General features: G+C 44.7%; 1 protein-coding gene across 3 annotated transcripts in view; it reads right to left on the reverse strand.

The window, feature by feature from the left end:
- The window catches only part of PDZD2 (PDZ domain containing 2), a 204,188-nt gene extending 198,200 nt beyond the window's left edge, over positions 1-5,988 (reverse strand). For 2 of the 3 annotated variants that reach the window (XM_063422311.1, XM_063422308.1), the window contains exon 1: positions 4,750-5,052. The gene's annotated coding sequence lies outside the window, so the exon portion shown is untranslated. Of the gene's footprint in view, positions 1-4,749 lie in introns of all 3 variants that reach the window. The other variant, XM_063422309.1, reaches the window with a different exon arrangement.
- Positions 5,989-16,226: the final 10,238 nt, after the last annotated feature.

Here is a 16,226-nt window from a genome sequence, read left to right on the forward strand (position 1 = left end):
GGTTTTCTCATTTTTCAATGCTGTTCTTTCTAACAAGTCCCCCAGCACCAATCCTGGCAGGTACTGTTCCACTTGTGAGAGTTGACAGGGAACAGCTGGCTGTTCACCACGGTGAGACCCCAGAACAGTGCCTACCTTCACTTCTGTACAGCAAAAATGGCCAGAACCAAAACCCAGTGGGATCTAGACACTGTTTGATTTGAATCATTCTGTATGAGTCACAATAATTTTAATAAATACAAGTTAGTTGGGGGGGGGTGGGGGGGGGGGGGTGGGGGGGGGGGGAAGAAGTCAATTATCAAAATCAGCCTTACTGTAATTTCAAAGTTTTACCGAATTACTTTAACACAATTCCATTTAGAGAGAAATTTAGATTAGAGTGCACACATTATGTGCTGTAACCCCACCATCTACTAACTCCCTTTGCAAACTAACACTGCAGAGAAAGTGAGTAAAATGCTGGCCAAATCAAACAATAATGAAATTAAAGCACAACACCATGGCTTATGACAATGTTCTAGCAGCATCCTTGGGAGGCTGCACTGAAGAGGAGGTGCCATTAGGCAGGTATAACAGAAGTATTAGATTGCAGTATTACAGCTGCTCCCACCTCCCTTGCAGAGCTTTACAATGTCACATCAAGGCAGCAGTATCAGTGTGCTGATACTAGATTAGGAACCCTTTTCAGACAGAAAAGAATAATTATTTTCTCCTGGAGAGTACCCATAAATTAATTTTATTCACCCAGACCACCTCTGTCATTGCTGGAAGCTGCCACTGAAGGAGCACAGACTCTGCCCTAGATGACATCACATCGCATGCAAATCTCCAGCTCAGAGCAAGGGTAACTGCACAAGATATAACGTCTTGTGACACGGTGAAGGTCATATTAGACTATTTGACCTTCAGGCTAAATTTATCAATTCAGTGAAATATATTAATAGCACAGTTTTTAATTAAGACAACATCATAGAAAGAGCAATACTGCTTGGTCAATTTCAGATCTGTATTAAAGTACAATATTCATTTAATCACTTTGGTACATGATCTAGTTAAAATTAGCCGGGAGAGCTGTTACTGTAACACGTGGGTAATAGAAGCAGAAAGCTGAGGCTCACCAAAGCGAAGCCACTGCACTTCATTACAACCACAGCAGCCTCAGCAGGGCCAGACACGCCAGTGGGGAGAGGCACAAGAGGGAACGCTCAAGGATCATACATGCTACAACTCACAGACCTTAAGGAGCAAAATGCAGCTCATTACCCAGCTATTGTTTTGACAGAAACAGGCCCCAGATTACTTGTTTGCTGCTGCTATTTTCACTCCATCAGCAGTCGGGTACATGAGTCGGCACTGCCCAGCGTGGCGTAAGGCCGTGCCAGGCTGTCCCAGGCTCTGTGCAAGACCCAGCTGTCACAGCAACAAGGGCAGCAAACTCAGAAAAACACTCTTTTCTACTCCTTCTCTGCATACGTTAATCTACGTGCTTATTCCTGTTTACATTATGAGGTGTATGTCATAAAAGACCTTGCAGGATGTGTACTGCAGCCAAGTTAATATTACTGTTGGAGCCTCAGCCTTTTTATTTCCTGACTCAACATTGCCCAGTTAAAACTACTTTTTTTTTTTTTTTTTTTTTTTTTTTTTTTTTTTTTTTTTTTTTTAATTTCTGCATTTGTCTAATGGAGTTTATGGGTGGTTTGAACTCATTTCAGGTAGGACTACTACATAGAGCACCCACAAACACCTGCAGGAAACCCAGCAAGAGTACAAGTTCTATACTGGAGAAAATAACATTCAGAAATATTAGCTAGTATAGAAATGTGTACAAATATAGTAAAGAGGCTTCTTTTAGCAACAACATTCAGAACAGTTTAGAAATGTGCCTGCATCATAAGACCTTTTCACAAACTACTCTGGTGAAATCCAGACCTTTTCATTTAGGGCAACTCAGCTATCCTTCCAGAAGACAAAGTGTGCTCACTATACAAGAACTATAACTTTTTTTAAAAGAGGGTTTTTTCCACAGATGTCATGACTTGGATTTTAAAGGCAGGAAGCATTTCCCAATGCTTGTGCAGATGAGCTAAGGCAGATGGACCTTAAAATAAAGTCTTCCCTAGCTCCCAGCACAAGCTTGCACTCTTGCACCCAGCCAAAATCCTGCCCAGAGATGTTCCTTATCCCACCAAGCCAGCAAAACACCCATGGCAATATCATGAAGATATGCAATAGCTTTTAAATGTGACCCTTACAACATCAAGGTTTGATGTCACCAGTATTGCCAAATAACCCCTGCAGTAGATACCTGCCACACAGGATAGCTGCAGCTCTCTGCATTCCTAGGAAATCCTTTGCAATACCACCTGGACTCTGACCTTCTGTCCCTACTACAACTCATTTGAGACAATCAGTGTCTTGATTTCTACCTCAGGAATCCTGGGCATCACGGGCTGGACCCAGCTCTGCTGTGCTGCTGGCAGCTGCATTTGCCAGCTCAGGAGCTGGTAAACCAGACTAAATCTCTACTCACACATCAAGACTTTTAGACTAGCATTCCCCTGTCAACATTTCAAAGGGAACATAAAAAAGACCTCATGTAATGAAAACCAAAATCCTTAAAAATAAAATAAAATAAAATAAAATAAAATAAAATAAAATAAAATAAAATAAAATAAAATAAAATAAAATAAAATAAAATAAAATAAAATAAAATAAAATAAAATAAAATAAAATAAAATAAAATAAAATAAATATCCCTCCTACTTCCATAAAATGTTCATGAGTTTTATAAAAGTTTAAAAAATAGGTTTCCTCCAGGCAAGGCACTGAATAATTTTTAAAGAAGAAAAGACTTCAAAGACACATTTTCCATTTTATTTGCATTCAGGCATTTTGTTTTGCAGAAAATTATTAACTCCGTACTATCACAGGCTATTCTTCCACATGCCATGAGCTTTGGCTACCCAGATAATTCATCGAGTGCAAAGACCCATGCAAGAGAGGGAGAAGGCACTCTGCTAAAGTTTGAGTCATCCCAAGGGATTAGCACGGAATGTGCAAGGACATGCATCCTGCACATGAAAGTGAGAGTTGCAGAGGGTGTACGGGCATTGCAGTTTGCCCTGAAATGAAGGCAGAGGAAGCAACACCGAGGAGGCTGAGCACTCTGAAAACGCCTGCTCGCAGCCAGCTCCAGCTGCCCCTCTGTATGGGCGAAACGAAGCCCAAGCCCTGATGTGTCCACTAAAGACGTGAGGCTGATGCGGGGACAGCGCTTGAACCCAGAGAGTGCTGTGGCCAGAGCGCACCAGCACCTTGTGTCAGTCCCCCACAGACTCCCGCAGCCAGCAGGGGCGAGGGAGGGAAGGCAGTTGTGGGACGATCCCTCTCCCAAGGCTTCACGGCGCTCTTTCCCAGCCAGAAGCTGTGAAGATTTGACAGCCCGTTGAGAGAAATCGACGAGCATTGCCGTTCGTTAAAGGGATACCGAGGGAAAGCGCCGAGGTTAACGGGATGGGCTATATTAAGCCCGTTTACAGCTTTATGGCTTCAAAGGGGCATCAGAGCTTTTTATGGTCACGTAGAACGGTCAGATAGTTACAAACTGAGACAGGTTTAAGAGAGTACCCTAGGCCACCTGAAGGAGAGGCAGCACAGTTAACTTCAGAGTTTGAGGTCAGTTCTTGATGTTTTTCTCTCACATATCTCATCCACAACTGCTCCCTGGCTTACAATACTGCATATATCACAGCCTGCTTGGTGCGAACAGGAGTGAGTATTTAATGACACAGTGAACTACCTTCTGATGATTAGGGGGGGAACATGCTTCATGCTGTCTGATTTTATTAAACTGCTGCGTACAGGGAAGTGGGGGGTGGTTGCTGTTGTTTCTGCCACGGCAACCCCTCTTCCTCACATCCCCGGGTCCTGCTGTACTGCAAGACAGTAACAGGCTCTGTCACAGCATGACCTAATCCACGCCGGGAGACAGGACAAAGTGTCACAGCAGGCGATGGAGCTGCCCCTCGCCCCCCAGGCAGGCACGCCGGGATTAGCAGAGCGAGGGCTGGTCAGAGACCCTACAAGCACCCCCAGATCAGGGGATATGGCCCACTGACCCCGAGAGGAACGAAACCCCACCAACCCCGGCAGGACGGGCCCTATCAACACCAGCCCCATTGACCTACACAGCGATGGACCCCACTGGTCCCTGGGCATGGACTCCTGCAACTCACCAGCCTCCTGGGAATGGAGGCTCCAACATGACGGGGTACGCATCCCCCTGAGCCTCTCCAGAGGAGATGCCCCTCAGTTCCCCTGGGAATGGAGCCCAAGGGATCACGGGGGAGGCACCCCACGGACACATGGAGTGGGGGCTGCTACCCCGCACAAACTGCACTGGGTAAGCTGAAGAGCCTCAGCCCCGGGGTGGGGGATGCACCCTGCCCTCCCGCAGGAGACGGAGCCCCCAGGGAACGGGGGGAGGCACCCACTACCACCGGCAGATGCAGCCCCGGCGGCGAGGGGGCTGCACCTCATCGTCCGCCGGGGCATGAAGCCCCCGGTGCCGACGGCGGGGCGGGATGACCACAGCGACTGCCGGGCGATGCAGCCCCGCGTCCCGCTGCGGCAGCGCGGGGGGAGCGCAGCGCCCAGCCCAGCCCAGCCCCGCGGGAGCCAAGCCGCCGGCGGGGCAGCCCCGGGCCCGCCGCCCCCTCCCGCCGCCGCGCCGCGCTCCCCACTCACCTCGGCGGGACGGGGCCCCGCGCCCCGACACCTGCCCGGCGTGCCCGGGGCAGGCGCACCCGGCCCGGCGCCGCTGCCTCGCCGCCTGGTGCGCCCGGCCCGGCCCGCGGAGCGGCGGGGGCGGCCCCGGCGGGGCGGGAGCGCGGGGATGCCGCGAGGGGCGGCCCGACGGGGCGGGCGGGGCTCCCTCCCGCCTCCCTCCGGGACACCTGGGGCCGGGCGCGGGCCGGGGCGCGGACCGCGCTGCGAGGGCCGGCCGGCGCTGCAGGAGCTGCCTGGGATCTGCGGCCCCCGCCGAGCAGGCGTTGTTCTCTGCCAGGGTTTCAACGTTTTCGGGCACATCGGGATTTTTTCAAGTCCTTTAAACGTTTTCCTTGTATCGCTTTTATCTTGGGTTCTCGCTCAGCGGGTAGTGCTAGTTCCAAAGATGATTTAAATGAACAGTGATTTGATTTTTTTTTTTCTTTCTTTCTTTTTTTTTTTTTTAATCTAAACTGATCCTTTCTAACATTTTAATAAAGTTGCTTTTTTTCCTTTAATAGAAACCTCAAGATTATAAAAATGAAACTGCATTCTAAAGTGTTTATTCACTTTTTCAGGTTTACTTTCCTTAAGCACTCCTAAAGGCAATGGTCAGTGTCTCTGTTTTCTTTCAAGCCAGAATCCTTTCCTGACTCATGTCTCTGTGTAAGTAAGGCTCAGGGAGTGTGTTTCCAGAACTGCTGTTCTAAAATTAAATCGAAAGGAGAAAAAAAAAAAAAAAAAAAGAGAGAGAGAGAGAGAATTGAGATCAACCAAAGTGTCTCTAAAGTATTATCTTTATTAAAGACTCTGTCAAGTAATCACGTTACAATTTGGCCCAGATGTTCTGCCTATCACATCTTTTGAAGATGATTGCTTGTGATGGCAATGTCTGGGCTGATAACTAAGTCAAGTTCAGCGTCTGGAGCAGAGAGTTGTCTATAGGCACTTGTTGCAGTGAAAGGCTTGCCATGAGGTACCAGGCAGTGCCTTAGGACTCTTCACACGGCAAGGACGCTGTGAGCTGAGCTGAATTGTTCTGTGAATGCATAATGCTTCCATGCAAACAGAACAGTACTGCAGAGCTCACTCCCGACCACCCTCTGTGCAGAGCAGAGAGGTTTGCCTGGTGTTGGCCAGGCCATAGCATGCAACCAGAAAAGAAACCCAGCCCCTTCACACTGATGAACTACAGGATGAGGTGCAAAAACCCCGATGTGTAATTCCGGTCGGTGACCTTGTTTCCACGAGGGAATCCCAGGCTCATGGAGCAAGCCATTATGGCTGGGACTGGCGGGAGAGCAGCTCCCAGCGAGTGGAGCTCTTTCCACCAGCACTGCCAGCAAGCGGGCTAACACCTCGCCAGACCCCACAAACCCACAGCACTCAGAAGGACCTCTTCCCACCCTGGTTTTCCCCTGCATCTTCACTCCAAAGTGTGAGCCTGTTAGGTGGTTCCCTGTGGAGCCAGGGTTAATCCAGCACACAATTCAATGAAATGTCTGGGTTAACATATTTGGGTGTGCAACAAGTTCTGTCACTGCTCAAGATACCCTGTGGTTAATGCTGCCCTGTGCCCCTGACAATGCAAGGCCACAGGATATGAAGGCCTCTTTGAAAGCACAGCAACACGAAACTAATTCACTCCCCATCCGTGACTTTCCTCCCCTGTTTCTAGGAGCCTGCCTTTGAATGATGCTCAGTCCATTATTTATCCCCATGAGAACAGACATGCTTGCAAATCACTCCTCTGTGCTGCCAGGTAGCAGCAGAAATGGTGCTGGCTCACAACAGCAAGATGGATGACGGGGTGAAGCAGGATAACTCTGAGAATTATACCCTTTGATTCCTCAGTTCAAAACTGTGATTATATCCCAGTGGGACATGAAAAATTCCCAGAAGGTCTGTAGCACCCAGAGTGTTGACCCCTTATTTCAGAGCAAATTCTCCCTTGTGCTCAGTTCTGCTGGGAATTAATATCCAATAGCCATGCAAACATTATGATTAACTTTAGCAGCAATCACCAATACATACATGCATTAACTTCTGATGACTCATTATCTTAATTTTTTAAAGATCCACAAGTCCATCCTATTGGTACAGCTCACTAAGGCAAAAGAGCAGATGTATGAATCACTTCTTATTCAAATCAGAGCAGTTCTGTTCATTTCAGGGGTTACACCAACATAGAAGTGGAATGGAAAGGGACTGCTTTTTCTTTCTCTCCTCCCATATAACAGTATCACTTAAATCTCACTGAGGTCAGTTTCCCTGTTTTCTACATCAGTTGCAAGATAACAATATAAGGCACTGAAGGCTGGATGCTCCTGCTGCAGAGCATTTGGCCTCTGGCAGGATTACACGCTGGAGTCAAAGCTGATGCTAATAAACAATGTCTTTTACTAAGGTTTCATAGGCAGCTGTTGGCATTTGGTTTTGTGATGTAAATCAATCTCTGCTTATATCTTCTAATTTCAGGCCAAAGGTGGAAAAGATACTGTGCTATATGTGTTGGATTTATTCTGCAAATCTTTATGGAAAGGTCAGCTTTATCTACAACCAGAGTCAGTCATTCTGGAGGCTGACAGCAATATTTTACATTCTCCTGTTACACATCCGAGAAACACTGCTTTTCCTGCTGCTCTTCCTGAAGGTTATGCACCTCTTATGCAAGATGAGCATCAAAATCCTAATTAAATGGGGTTTCAGGAGTATGGATCTCCTGACACTGATATATAGGAATTGCAGTATTTTGCAGCCTGGTCAGATGTTGATAGCATGAGTAGGATTTTGTATTTTTCTCAGACAGCAGCTGAGTAAAGATTAAATATATCCCTTGATGTCTTTCATACTTCGCTTCCCAGAGAGTGCCCTAAGTCTTGTTTTGTATTGCTTTAGATAAGAGAAGAATGCTGAAACTGGAACAGTTCTCTGGAACCCAGAGGAATCTTAAAGATGTTCTGGAGCTCAAGGAAAAAGAGAGAACTCAGAAAGATCAGGTTAGGCCAATGGAATAATATTTAGCTTTTGAGATCCAAATGCTCCTGAGATCATATAACATTGTGTGGCTGTATCACCAGGATTGAACTTCAGAAGCATATTTTCAGAAACATGGAGTACTTTCAGAGTTGCTACACAGCAGTTGCTAACAACATTTTAGCCCAATGCCAGCTTCAGCAATCTGTAATTTTGTCACATTTTCCAAGAGCAAGTAGGATTTTCTGCCCTGACCCATGTTACCCTGGCAGTGTCCATCTTCTGCTGAGCTCTGGGGATGACTGGACAGCATCCAGCAATTCAGGCAGATTTGCTGAGCTGTGATCTGCCCTCAGCTCTCCCTGAAATCCCCAGATGTGGGGGGTTTACATTATTCTGAAGTTTTCCTGTAGATGAGTTTATAGGTCTTTTTTAGTGGCTTGGGGACAGACTGTCTAGCAGTAGGTACAGAATAAAGCATAAATGATAAAGCATAACATCATCATATCCAGGTGGGGTGCACATAATGCTGCCACCACTGACAGCAAAAAGTGGGGCAATAAGTATCTGGGGCTGATTAACCTGCATTATGACTTTCCCCTACCAGCTTCCAAATTTCAGGCTGTGATATAAAAACCGCAGCATGAGTCCTGACACATTGTGAGCTCCACTGGCAAGACTTGTGCTTTGCTGTGTTTATGGAACAAAACTGGTACCCTTCATTTTTATTATGATATAATAATCTTCTCTCTCATCTTATATCTGCCCTTTACACAGACTCCCCCACGGACATAGCTAGTATAAAACAGACCAAGGACAAGCCACCACTGGCTGTGCTATTGTAAATTCCATTCACAAGGAGGCTAAAATGAACTATTCTATATGGAAAAATTAACCAGCATGATTACAGTAATAACCCAGAGTTATCATGGTCCTCAGGTGGGCCCACTGTTCCAATTTTATTTGGAAATAATTACTTCAAAAGCAGAGCAATTTTTCCAGGACGCTGTCTTACTTTGAAGGAATGTATCCATGCTGTTTCCCCTGCAGCAGCAGTGACAGTGATTTTCTTTGCACAAGCAAAGCCCAAGAGAGGGAACACATTACATATGTCTCCTCCATAATGTGCTGCAGTAAATATGAGACTAAAAGGGCTGAAAAAGAGAAATCTTGGAAGTTGGATAGAGCCTTGCAGAGAAAATGAAAAGTCAAGCCAGGCTTGGAGCTACAGTCACAATTTGGCTCTGCACAGCCTTGTGTCATTTGTAGTAGTGACACTCCACTTTGTTCCAGCTTTAATTTGGATCACCAGCCACAAACAGGAGCAGCAATAATGAAAAAACAATGATTCTCGTCCAATATTTTTCATTCTTTTCTGAAACGCTGCATCTTTACAGCAGTCAGGAAAAACAAGCTATGAGCTGCGAATTCATCAGCAGGGATTTCTCTCAATTTATGCCTCTCCTGGATTTTCATAGACTAACCACAAGCCTAACTAGAATGTAAAGTTCCCCAGATGCAATGAGTTTTCCTCAGAGCACAAAAGTGGTCAACCTCTAAGAAGTATTTAGTTTGAACTAGCATGACACAAAAGCATAACTGCCTCAAATATATGGGGTGGAGAGGTAAAGGCAGGAAGCAAATGGGCAATCATCAACAAGATCTAAAATTAAAAATGACAAAATATACACTTAGGTGCATTTGCTATATATTGTTTGTGTATATCACACATTAAATTTTCATTTTCTGTAAAGTCTAAGATATGTACTCTTTATTAATACTTTAACAGACCAAAGTCAATATTACACGTCATATAGTGTTAGATTCAAACACACAGCTACAACTCTTCATAGAAGTATTAATTTTCCAAGCCCCTGAGGGTAAAAGCCTTAGATTATTTTGGTGAACATAATACACAGTTCTCTAAAGACCTTCTTCCATGGAATTTCAAGATCAACACTTATTCCAGTTTCAGTGATATAAGATACCAGAGGACAAATTCATCCACTGGATGATCTTGGATGTAGACAACAGACCAAAGAAATAGCTAGATAAATCCTAAGGTTAAAATGAATCAATCACTAGAGATCTTATAGCTTCTTATCCAGGTAAGATTTTTTACGAATTTCTTTAGCAAATTAGTCATCCCCCTCTTTATAGTGTGCAGTGTTTATCAAGTCTGCTCTGACACTGTGCTTGCTTTCCTTTGATTTCTGCCATTAGGTAATCAATTCCTCCCTTTGCCTACAGCAGTGACTCTGTGTGTGTCTTAGAATTCATTAGATTTCATTGTTAAATTTGTGGTCACATATATAGAGTAATTTATTATTTCAAAAGCACCTTCTTCAATTTGAACTTCATCTTTGTACAAAAGTCTTTATCTGCTCATACCTGTAGGAGAAACCAGAATGTTTTATTTACAATAATGGAGTGTGTGCTGTCTCGACAGGATGATAAGAAAAGCACTGATTGAACCCTTTCTGCAGAGAACTGGCACCGAGGAGTTATCAAATAACCGTGCAATAGATACCAAGCCTTGCTTAAACATTGTCAAAGCAATCTGTCAGTGGGGAATGTCCACAGCCCTAATGCACACATAGCTGAGGCAGTGCCTAGTCAGTATCACATTAATCAGGGGCTGTGCAAAGAGAAGTGTTTTAAGAGATTAGGGAGTCCTGGAAGAGCACTGCCCCAAGGCTACCCAGCTGCCAGCATTCCCCTGTTCTTGGGTACTGGCACTGCTCCTGCTTTCTCTCTGTAGCCCCCAGTATGGGCTATAGTCCACCAGAACCAAAGGGATCAGCCTGATTTCGTAACACAAACAACCAGTCTGATGTCCTCTCCTTGCAGGAAGCACTTGCTGCAGACAAATCCCTTAAACAGTCTACTCGTAGTTCAATAAAATGCTTGTCACACATGTTCATCATTATAATCCTTTCCAGTCAGATAGTACCATTCTTCTGATGAGCTCAGACTACAAATTTAGCTTGAATCTGGTCTGACATCTGCCTCCAAGTATGCTTTGATTTGAAAAATCACGTTAAAACCCAGGCTAGAATTGTCTCTGCTTGTGCATGTAGGTCTCTGTGTGCCTGGACACATGGATAGAAATTCCTAATATTTCTGTGCTGTTTGAATGAGTGCTGAACACTGTAGGCCATCTGCCAGTAACTATTTTTCTAAACTTGGAAAAAATAAGAAAGGAAGAGATATTTTAAAGCTTTTGCTCATAACTGCAGTGATTTTTCTGGAAATTCAAGCAGCTCTGTAAGGGATGTATCATTTCTAAAGGCATCTCTCACTCAACAGGTTTTTTTGAGTTCTCCATAACTATATGTCTTCATATTCTACCATGTCAAATAAGGACAAAAAATTACATCTTCATCTATTCAGGGTCCATATGGCAGATGTCTGTCCAAGGCATTTGGAATCTCAGATGTAGAGTGCTGAAGAAAGGAAAAATCATCTTGTTAAATGAGGGTAAGGCAGAAATTAGGTGCACTGTCAGAATGCCTTAGTGGATCATGAAGGTCTCTGTACTACTGCATATAGACGTTTGTCTTGGGTTATGTAACCAAAAAAGAATGTGTTTTCTATTTCATCTGTAGAAAGTAGTAGGGGGATGGTTTCTTTTTTCTTTATCTCTTGTAACTCGGGGTGGGGGGGAGGGAGGCTGGATGCCTTCTGATAATAGGACAGCTGTTAAAACCAGGTGGGGCAGTGTTTCTTATCTCTTTCATCAACTCTGTCCACCCTCCAGGGGATATCTTCTGTTAATGGGCCCTTAAGGCTCACCAGTCACATGGCACATGACACCATCCATTGTGAGATGCTCCACCCAGTGAGGGGAGGAGCCAACCATTCCCTACCCAGATAAAATGGGGACACAGGGGCTCAAGACATCCTCTTTTCCACTGGATTCTCAGAGGAAGACTGGACTCATCTCACTGCCACTGAACCTATCCACAGGATCATCTCTACTCCAACAGAACCACATCTGTCACTCCAGGAGGGTTTATCTGGACTGCTTCCAACACCCTGACCAACAAGGTGTCAGGTCATATTCCTGACTCTGTCAGGGTTTTCTAGGACTTTTGTTTCCTTGCTTGCTTTTTTTGTTGTTGTTGTCGTTGTGGTTTGGTTTTTTGTTTGTTTGTGGGGTTTTTTGGTTTTGTTTGTTTGTTGTTTTGTTGTTTTGTTGTTTGGTTTTTTGGGTTTGTTTTGTTGGTTTTTTTAGTTTTGTACTACTGCATTTGTATTTTTTAATATTCCTTGCAAAGAACTGTTATTCCTATTCCCATATTCTTGCCTGAAATCTCCCAATTGCAAAACTGTAATAATTTGAAGGAAGGGGGTTTTACATTCTCCATTCCAAGGGAAATTCCAGTTGTCCCTCGCAGATACCTGTCTTTCCAAACCAAGAAAACTATTCAAGAGAGACTTTTTAGTTTAATCTGTCAGTTTTTAATGGTGCAGTATATGCAGCACCTTTGTATATATATATATATTTTTTTTTCTACAGGTTTCTCCCCAAATTTCATTTGTTACCATTAGAAATCCTTCATCATAAAACTTTTCTGGGAAAAACAAACAAACAACCCCCCCAGAAGAGCAAGAATATCACTAACTGCCTGGGCTGCAGTTAGTATTTATCAGACTCCTGTTGCACAGCCACAGCAACCTTTCTGAATATCTTTGCATTCAGGCATTTGCACTGTAACATCATTGTTAAAAACAAACAAGCAAAAGCCATAAAAATAAACATGAGGCAAGAAAAGATCCAAGGCTAGCCAAACACTAACTTGCTAATGAAAAAAGCTGCACGCTTGAATTCTGTAGTTTTCAGAGCATGAGATATGAAGACTTGTAAAGCAGCAAAAATCGTTCATAAGAGCTCCCAGATCTTCCTTCAGTGGTCATTTCTAGCAACCAATATTTGGGTTCCTTTTCTTTTGGAAAAAAAATGTTGTTATTCAGTTTGAACTACCTGGGGTCTAGAATTCTGAAAAAGTTAATAAAAAAGGTTTTCTACACAGTTCTATTTTTGTATCATATCCAAAGCACTGCAAGCCAGAGCTGTTACTTCAAATAAATGTTTTTCTGTGCCATTGAGACACAGGTATGTTGTAACAACCATAGGAAATCCAAAGGACCCATGAATCAAATAAATCACCAGAAATCCTGGTAGAGAGAAAGAGACAAAGAGACAGACCTAGAAAATTAAACTGCTACACTGGTCCTGAAGGAGTGCAATTTACAGCAATGAAAAATGTCCTTGCAAATAACATCATCAAAAAACTTCCAAGAGATGAAATGTCAAATACTAATGCAATATTGCTAAATATCCCCCATACAAATCCCATTTCAGTGACATTAAAGAGTCAGAAGGCAGAGAATTGCAATCCAGAGAAGGGACGAGTGAAAATATGCCTGACGAGAGATGGTTCCAGCCGTGGGCCAGAATCAGCAGCACATTAGGCTCTCCAGCCTGGTGAATTCCCACATGGAAGTGAATCAGCAGAAAGGATGTTTATATGTCTATTTCTTTCTGAGAGTGGGAAATGAACAAGCCTTCTCCTTATCATGAATCTGTCAGGTTTAATAGAAGGCTTAGTCCAGTTTTGAGTTAATTTGCTTGGAGTAAAGGAGCCTAAGTGCCATAAACACCATGAGTTTTAAATGGGTCTAAATGACACTTGTGTGATCCAAGTGGCTGTTACACAGGCAGCCAAAGGCTTTTGCATCAGCTTCTTTCTTTTTTTTTTTTTTTTTAAGACTTCCTTGCCAGTGTCACTCTTAACAAGTACCTGGTGCCAAAGGGATCCCGGGTGCAAACCAACCACTCCCCATCTGCACAAGGCAGCTCAGCGAGCAGCTGCTCCTGCTCCACTCCTTTAGGGAACTGCAGCACCACAGATCTGCCCACAGGAGAGGAAAAGGCCACACAGCAATGGGTTGGTAGCTCCAAAGTTATGTCCCGTGTACCCAGTTTGCAAGCTGGGAATGGGGCAGAGGCACAGGAATCTCCTGCCTCTCCCTTGGTCTCCCAGCTAGAGGACAGCAGAGAAATGGTTCCCATCAGGTCTTTATTTCAAGGGGCTGGACCTGCTTGGGTGCACCTACAGGTTGTGAAAGCCTTGGCCTCTGGGGTCTTGTAGAGCCTGAGCTGTACCAAGTTTCTTTCTTACAGACCAGACAGGTTCCTCCCTGCATGGAGGCCACTGGACTGTGGGCCATGTCTGGGTACAGATACAACATTTGAAAATTATATTGATAGCAGACTTTTTGAAGTGGTAATTACAGGGCTGGTGGAAGGTAATTGAGCAAATGCCTTTTATGATGGTGCCAGATTATGTTCTGGTAGACCTACTTCTAACAACTTCCATCAGTCCCTTATATTTCTCCCCAGCCCAAGGTGTAAAGTACCATAGTCCTTCACACCCCCTCCTGGCATCCTGTCTGCTATGGGACACCTGTGTGACTGGGAGTACTGAGCACCTGTCTCTGCCCAGCCTCATCTCCTTTCCTGTAGTCATTCCTGCCTGTACCCATCTGGATGGTGGTGGAGACAGCACACCTGGCCTGGGATCATGGCTCACAGCTTAGATCAACACAGGCGATGAGGACAGCTGCAAGCATTCACAGAGTCACGGAATCATTAGGACTGGAAAGACCTCCAGCATCATCCAAGCCAGCCTTTGACAAACACCACCACACCAAACAAACTCTAGCACCAAATGCTTCATCCAGTTATTAAATATTGTACCTGTGAACGTAAACTTTCAAAGTTACTGAGTTGCAAACCACTTCTTTGTAGGAGATCAAGAAGGATTTTCCACTCTGTGTTTCTGCAGGGTGCCTAGGCCTGGAGGATGGCAGTCCAAGGCAAGGAGCCTGCTGTGGACCACCACCCTGCCAACCAGACTCTGATTCAGAGCTCTTGTTCAGCTGTGATGAAAAAGTGAGACTTTTGCACAGAAACATCTCATTGAGAGCAACACCAAAGCTATTGGCTGTGGGCAAAACCCTGCTGTGGCAGGTACAAGGCTTCCCAGAGCAGCTGAAGTGGAGGAGCCCACATCTGCTTCACTTTTCTCTACAGCTAAGCTCCCTGTAATGCAAAAAGGAAGAATATGCCGGGTTGCCTCTTAGACAGGGAACTTCAAGGGGAATTCACTGCTCAACAGCCAAGCTCTGCCCATTCTCTGTTTGTCCTGGCATCTCTTTGAGCTGCTGCAGCTCTGTGTAGACTAAGTGGGCACTGTGAAGCCTCCCTGACAAAGGAGAGGGAACCAGTGGGATATTTCTATTTCTGGAATTGCCCATTAGAGAAGCTATTCTATGGTACGCAGCATGCCAGCACAGTTAAAAAAATAAATAGGAACAAGAATATTAGCAGAGGAAGCATATGTGGCCCTAAGACCATGACTCATCAGGTTAAATCAACCAGCTGAGGTCAGTGCTTCTATTTATTAGCTTTTAGTTGCAAGAATGGCAATGGGGACAGTGATTCTATTACTTAAATTTTACATGCTGTGAAAAATACAGCAGTGATTAATGTCTGTAACAGGCAGCTAGATGTGCTGCTTTTAGAATCTAGACACTATTTCAAGGTCAAGAGTTTTAGTTTTCTTCCTAAAGTGGGTTTTCAACCGGTAAGGGGAACTTCCCACAGAACTCAGGGTCTGTATTTGTGGGCAATAAAAGTATTTTTTGTTCTCATATCATCCAAAACCAACTGAACTACAGCTTGATAAGAAAAGCCCCACTAATTGCACCTCCAGAGTCACCCACCATTCGTGAACTGTGGGTCCATGAAAGCATTGACTGTAAACTGACAAACATGAGGCTATTTTGACAAATACAGAAAACATGTCTGGGATGTGCTGTTGGGTTTCTTTCTGGTGCTCCAGAATTTGGCTTCCAAGCATCCTCACCTTAGCCAGTCTGTACCCTGGTCATTTATACCATCAGTGTGGGGGGTTGGATTTGATGCTGCAGGGACGGGCAGCTCTCGCTTTGCTCATGGGCTGCTGCATCAGGGCACATTGGAACTCAGGCTTGAAGAGATGGAGGGAAATCACCTGTCTGAGGAAGGTCCACCTCTGCTGCCAGGACACAGTATGCATTATGATAGGTTCAAACAGCCTTTCATTCCTGCTGTCTTACATGTGAGCTCTTACCATTTTTGCTGTGAAATTATCCTGTTCTGGTCCTTAGTGTCAGTAAAAACAATCAAACAAACAAACAAAAACCAAACAACAAAGGAACCAGAGATATTGCTGATGGGAGGACAGAACACCCAGAAGTCTGTAGACACATCCAGGTGCCATGTAATTGTGCAGGAGGAGAGATGCCCTACTCTCTTCCCTTTCACCATGAAAGCACAGGACGATGACAGGGCTAGCCCAGAGCTGGAGAGTGACTGCATTATCTGCAGTTATCTCCGATTCCCAGCAGAGAAGCAGAGGTAAGTTAAA

Source organism: Prinia subflava, chromosome Z, assembly GCF_021018805.1.
Source record: "Prinia subflava isolate CZ2003 ecotype Zambia chromosome Z, Cam_Psub_1.2, whole genome shotgun sequence".
In the NCBI taxonomy this organism is placed as follows: Eukaryota; Metazoa; Chordata; class Aves; order Passeriformes; family Cisticolidae; genus Prinia; species Prinia subflava.